The sequence below is a fragment of the Pleurodeles waltl genome, chromosome 4_1 (genome assembly GCF_031143425.1).
Source record: "Pleurodeles waltl isolate 20211129_DDA chromosome 4_1, aPleWal1.hap1.20221129, whole genome shotgun sequence".
In the NCBI taxonomy this organism is placed as follows: Eukaryota; Metazoa; Chordata; class Amphibia; order Caudata; family Salamandridae; genus Pleurodeles; species Pleurodeles waltl.
Genome location: NC_090442.1, coordinates 431,128,372 through 431,134,408, shown reverse-complemented (window position 1 = coordinate 431,134,408; position 6,037 = coordinate 431,128,372).

The window sequence follows — 6,037 nt, the reverse complement described above, 5'->3', positions numbered from 1 at the left end:
GGTAAGTTTAACATGTCCAGTTTGTATCTTCAGATGGATTCGCCACAGTGTTTTCAAAGATGTTTAAATTAACCCAAATGTCAGGTGTATCGCTGTTAAGACTTTTATGCCACTGTTAAAGTCATTGAGATGATTTTATTGACTCAGAGTAGGTCGTTTTAATACCTGACAGGGCTATGCATTTATTTTAAAGTTTATATTAGAACATTTCTAAAAAAACAGAAAAGGAAACTCAACCAATTTTGAACTAATAGGCGTCACTGATCATACAGTTTTCCTTAAGAAATATATATATATATATAAATTCGAATGTCAAAATTTAAAAAAAGGCACCAATAAGGCTAATCAAATATGTCGAATAGCTATAAAGCATCCCTCGCAGAGGGAATGTCTGTTCCACACTGTAATGATAGGTGTTATTTTTATCCGATTTAATCTTACTCGTTTTTAATAATTACATATAAACAAACAATTCAGTTAATTGATTAGGGTTTTTCTGTGTTGAGCAAAATTGAGGAACAGGGCCTTAATAAGTTTCTTTTGTGTTTGATCTGGTCTTGTGGATTCACCTCTTTGGTGTTACTATAGTCACCACAACACGTGTGGTGGCCTTTTTGTACACTACTTACCCAAATATTTCTCCTTCAATTTGCATTTTGCTCTTTAAGCGTATACATAACTGCACCAGAGCATAATGACTGTGGTAGTTGGTGAGCACTTGGAAAGAAACTTCAAAATGCAGCGTTATTTACCTCACTATGCCTCTCGATGTGCCTGTTTTTCTCCTAGTTTATGCCCCTAGGAGCTACTAACGCTGGCTGTGTGAGTCAGCCATGTGAGAGAGTTGGCCTCTGAGAACAGTAGGGCAAAGCCTTCTGCTCAGAATCATGTAGTCTCAAATTACACTATGGGCTGAAACTCAGTTATGCAGATCATACATGTATTAATATTTTTGTGTTTAACTACAACAGAAAAAACAGGCGATGGAAAAGCTGCCTGCAACCCTCTGACTTCTCAGCCATTAACATTTGAACTCATCAACACCCCTTTATGTGCTAGTTCCGTCTTTCGTTTATACTTTGCTAAAGTGTTCAAACATAAAACAGACATCAAAACTAACAAGATTTTCAAATACATAGTCAACATTGCAGCATCTAACCCCCTACCTACTGCTACAGACACACCATCCTCCTCTTCTCTGAAGGTTCTGATCAATTCTGTATCTGAATCTAATGTCACGGTCTTTGCATACTTCCAACACATTCTCCATGTGTGCGTTGGTACCTGCTTCATATGATTTCTGGACTGTTTTCGCAGAATGGATTGGTTCCCCCTAGGTGGATGGGTGTTGTGACAATGCCATCACCTCAATTATGAACTGAATCTTTTTGGGACTTATGAACTTTGTGATTGGACTTCATTTACCCTAACTACTATCCAGGATGGGATGTGTGAACACCACAGCATAACCATCACCTCTTTTGCATTTGCTGTTTTTAATGTTACTTCTCCAATGTGCTTTCTATGGTAGCTTTCTATCGTTTGTCCTATTTAGCACCTCCAGCCAATCCTTCTTCACCATATTCCAATAGATTCATCTCCCTCGGCCATTGTGAAAATGCCATACAAGGTGTCTCTTGAAACATGTTTTACAAAAAGGATTTCCAAACCACATTACATTTTGTATGCTCCTCCTTAACGTTTCCTGCTTGATGTTCCTTAGCTAGGATTTCCCATAATCTATTGTACCTCTGCATTAAAGAATGTGGGTCTTTTATCTTCCATCAGAATTCAATTGGCAGTTAGCTGCCACAGGCACTGTCGTATTAACAGTTTACCAGCTTTCAATATCCCCCTCCTTTCAACCTTATCCCTGTAGCATCACTTCTGGGTCATTGGAGGTGGTTTATCCCAGAACTTATTTAAGTGCCACTGAAAACTCTGTCCAAAAGTGTCCCAACTGTGGGCATTCCCAACATACATGCATGACGCTTTCTATTTGACCATACTCATTTCAGTTTAGCAAAAAATAAATTCTCTGTACTTTAGTAGGTTTGTATTGCCAATTGTATCACATTTACTAATAGATTTTTTTTGTTTTGTATGCACATAAAGTTAGGGTACATATCCCTCCAGTGGATAAACCACACCTTTGAAGTAATTTCCCTTCCTAAGTTACATACCCATGTTGTCCCTTTTGACTGATAAGCATATGAGAGTTTGGGTTATTTCTCCAGAATAATGAACAATTGAGATATCAGCCTCCTCAGTTAGGTGTAGGAAGAAAATTCTTCCCAAACAATATCTGGTCTTGAGTGGTTGCTAGTTTCATCTCAGGGTGCATCACCTAGTTCCTTATCTGAGTACAGTGAAGTCTTTCTGATTCATCAGTTAAGAAGTTGTTAGAATTGGGGTCTCTAGTTGGCAGTGGTTTGCACCTTGTCCAAGTATGGACCCTCCTGCTGGTCAGGGTGAAGGGAGCCACACAGCTAAGATAACCCCTGCTCACCCCATTGTTCTCTTGGCTCAAGCAGCCAGGCTTATCTCAGAGGCAATGTGTAAAGTATTTGTACACGCACACACAGTAACCCAGTGAAAACACTACAAAAGATCTCCAGACCAGTTTAGAAAAATAACCAATATTTGTCTGAATAAAACAAGCACAAAACAACAAAAACCTAACATACACAAATAAATATATCACTTTTTAAAAGTTTAAAAGAGTCTTACTCCATAAGAATCAATGGTTATCTCCTCTTAACACACAGTACCTGGGATGCATCACAAAACAAAGAAGATTATTTCCTTGCAGGGGAGGAGATGTGTCAATTGTTTCCTTGCAGGTGAGGCGATGCGTCAGTTCTTTACTACAGTGAGGGCCATTGAGAAAATGACACCCACGGATGATGCATGGAAAATGGTGCTGTGCTGATGGATCCGCACTGAAACAGGCAAGACCGGCTCTGAGTATATCTTTCAGCTGGGTGGGGCAGGCCCTGGCTCAGTGTTTCTGCTGAGGCATGCCGCTACAGGGATGTTCTTCTTCAGGTCACCACCTTCCACTTCCAAGAATCTAGGGACTGTATTTTGCACCACTTGGCAAGTCAGGACTCTCAGCAGAATATCCCAGGCACTGGTAGATGATGTCTTTGATGTCCCTCCGACTTCTTACACCAGTCAAGCTCAGTTCAGGCCCTTCGAGAGCCTTGGAAAGCAGGATTATGACAATTAGCAAATTCCAGTCCTTTCACTCCCAGGACAGAAGCAGCAAGCAACAGGCTAGCATAACAACGCAACAGACAGAGTGGCAGTTCCTCCTACGGCATCTAGTTCTTCTTTCTGGCAGAATGTCCTCAGTCCATAAGTGTTCTAAAGTTGTGTTTCAGAGGTCAAATATTTATACTCATTTCTGCCTTTGAAGTGAGCAAACTGTCTTTGTAGTGCCTGTCTTTATAGTGCACAAGACCCTGCCTTTACTGCCCTGGCCCAAGGCACACTCCAGATGGTTGGAGACTGCTTTGTGTAAGACAAGCACCTCTCTATTCAGGTGCAAGTGTCAGCACCTCTCTCCACTCTAGCCCAGGAATACTCATCAGGATATGCAGGGCACACCTCAGCTTCCTTTGTGTGACTGTCTAGAGTGAATTCATAAACAGCCCAACTGTCATCCTAGGCCAGACGTGTATTCCACAGACAGACAGGGACACAAAATAGTTAAGCAAGAAAATGCTCACTTTCTTCACTAATTTAAAAACCAACTTCACCAAAAGATGTATTTTTAAATTGTGAGTTCAGAGACCTCAAACTCTCTGCTCCCAATGGGAAACTACCCTTCATAGATATTTCAAGGTAATTCCCATGTTACCCTATGGGAGAGATAGGCCCTGTAGTATTAAAAACCGAATTTAGCAGTATTTTACTACCAGGACATGTAAAACACGCCAGTATACGTCCTACCTTTTAAAGAAACTGTACCCTGCTGTTGGGGCTGGTTTGGGCCTTCCATAGGGGTGACTTACATGTAGTAAAAGGGAGGTTTTGGGCCTGGCAAGTAGGTGCACTTGCCAGGTCGACCTGTCAGTTAAAACTGCACATGTAGACACTGTGGTGGCAGATCTGAGACATGTTTACAGGCCTATTCGTGTGGGTGGCACAATCAGTGCTGCAGGCCCTCTAGTATCATTTGATTTTCAGGCCCTGGGCACATATTGTGCACTATATTAGGGACCTGCAAACAAATCAAATATACCAATCATGGATAAACCAATATCAATAGCATTTAGACAGGGAGCACTTGCACTTTAGCACTGGTCAGCAGTGGTAAAAAGCCCAGAGTACTAAAGCCAGCAAAAACAAAATTCAGCACAGGATCAAGAACAGGAGGTCAGAAACCAAAAAGACAGGGGAAACCATGCCAAGAGCTAACAGGTCTAACAGAAGTCCTGCTTATATTTGGGAAATGTATCAAAGGAGACATGTCCTAATGCTGGTGATTTGCAGTGAACTGTAGTATATGAAGACATAAAAGTAGTGAGCTCTTGCTTGGGTATCAGCTTGTTGCTTGTTTCAGTAGTCTGAAATAGGTATTTAGTGGTCTTAGCCCTTTGTGCAACCATCTGCTATCCTATAAGAATATCATAATTTATCTTCTTTATCCGAAGAGCCCAGGGTTTGACTCTCTCTTTCTGGGACCATGCCATCATTATTTTAAGTTAAGGCTAGTCCTCCTTGTTGTTTGCTAGATTGTATTAGTCAGAAGCATATTATAGGGTTGGAACCATTCCATAAGAATGTTATTACTGGTGCCTGAAGGGCATTATAAATGTTACTTCTACTTCTGTTGCCAATGCCTGTAGTAGGTATAAAACTCTACAGAGGATACTCATTTTAACTGCATTGATTTTGCCTGAACAAGATATATACAGGTATACAAGTGTGTCAGATCTCTGTCAAGCTTATTGAGAAAGCAATCATAATGGACCCTATAAAGATCTGCTAGGTTAGAAGTAATGTTCATACCTATGTACTTTATTGTGGATAAGAGTCCGTGTAAGATGGTATATGTGTTGCAGAATCAAAACCTCACATTTAGCAAGGATTGGCTTCAGGATGGCTGATTTCCCCATGTTGATTTTATGGCCTGCAATCTCTTCAAATTTGATCAACTCCCGAATTAAACTTACTAGGAAGGAAGCTGGATCTCCCAGGGTCATGATGACGTATTCCACAAATTAGACCTGTTTGTATCTATTCCCTAAATGTTATTTGCTTCCTCCATGACATATGCCATAGGCTCTATGTTGTGAGCAAATGATGGTGTCAACAATAGGCATCCCAGCCTCGTCCCTCCAGATAAATTGCTGTAATACCTGAGTGCTTCACATTATTCTTGCTGAATGGTGTTAATATTTGGCCAGTAGCAGAATGGTAAATCAAAGCCCTAAGCAAAGGTTTGTAGAACCAGACTAAAAAAAAAACAGACCACACGTTCAAAGGCTTTGTCTGCACCTAGCAAAACCAAGATTGCTGAGTCATATTCTGTAACTTCTTGATCAAGTGAACTGTGAGCCACATGTTACTGTGCATCTGTCTTTATCTAGTGAACACAGAGTGGGAATGGTCTGGGTGTACTAAGTGTGATAATAGCTATTCTAGGCGGGTGGCCAATATTTTCATAGATAATTTAACATTTATATTGAACAAGGTGATGGGAATGTAAGAAATGCATCTCTGGGCGTCTTTCCCCTGTACCAGTACAACAGTGCTCTGTATTCTGAGAATACATTGTCGCCAAAGTAACGTTCGGGCCCTGCCCCATGCCTTTCACCATCAGCAAGCTCCCATCTTGATGTTTTTTAGTGTCATTTATTTTAAAATAAATAGTCTGAAATATAAAAATGGCCTCCACACTGAGTTTTGTGTCCCGAAAAAAGAGTATAGTGCTGTGGGGTAACATATATGTCCCATTTTCTGCTGTTCATTGTGGGTTACCTGTCTCTTCTGCATGCATATGATGTGTGGTTGGGTTTCTGCCAAC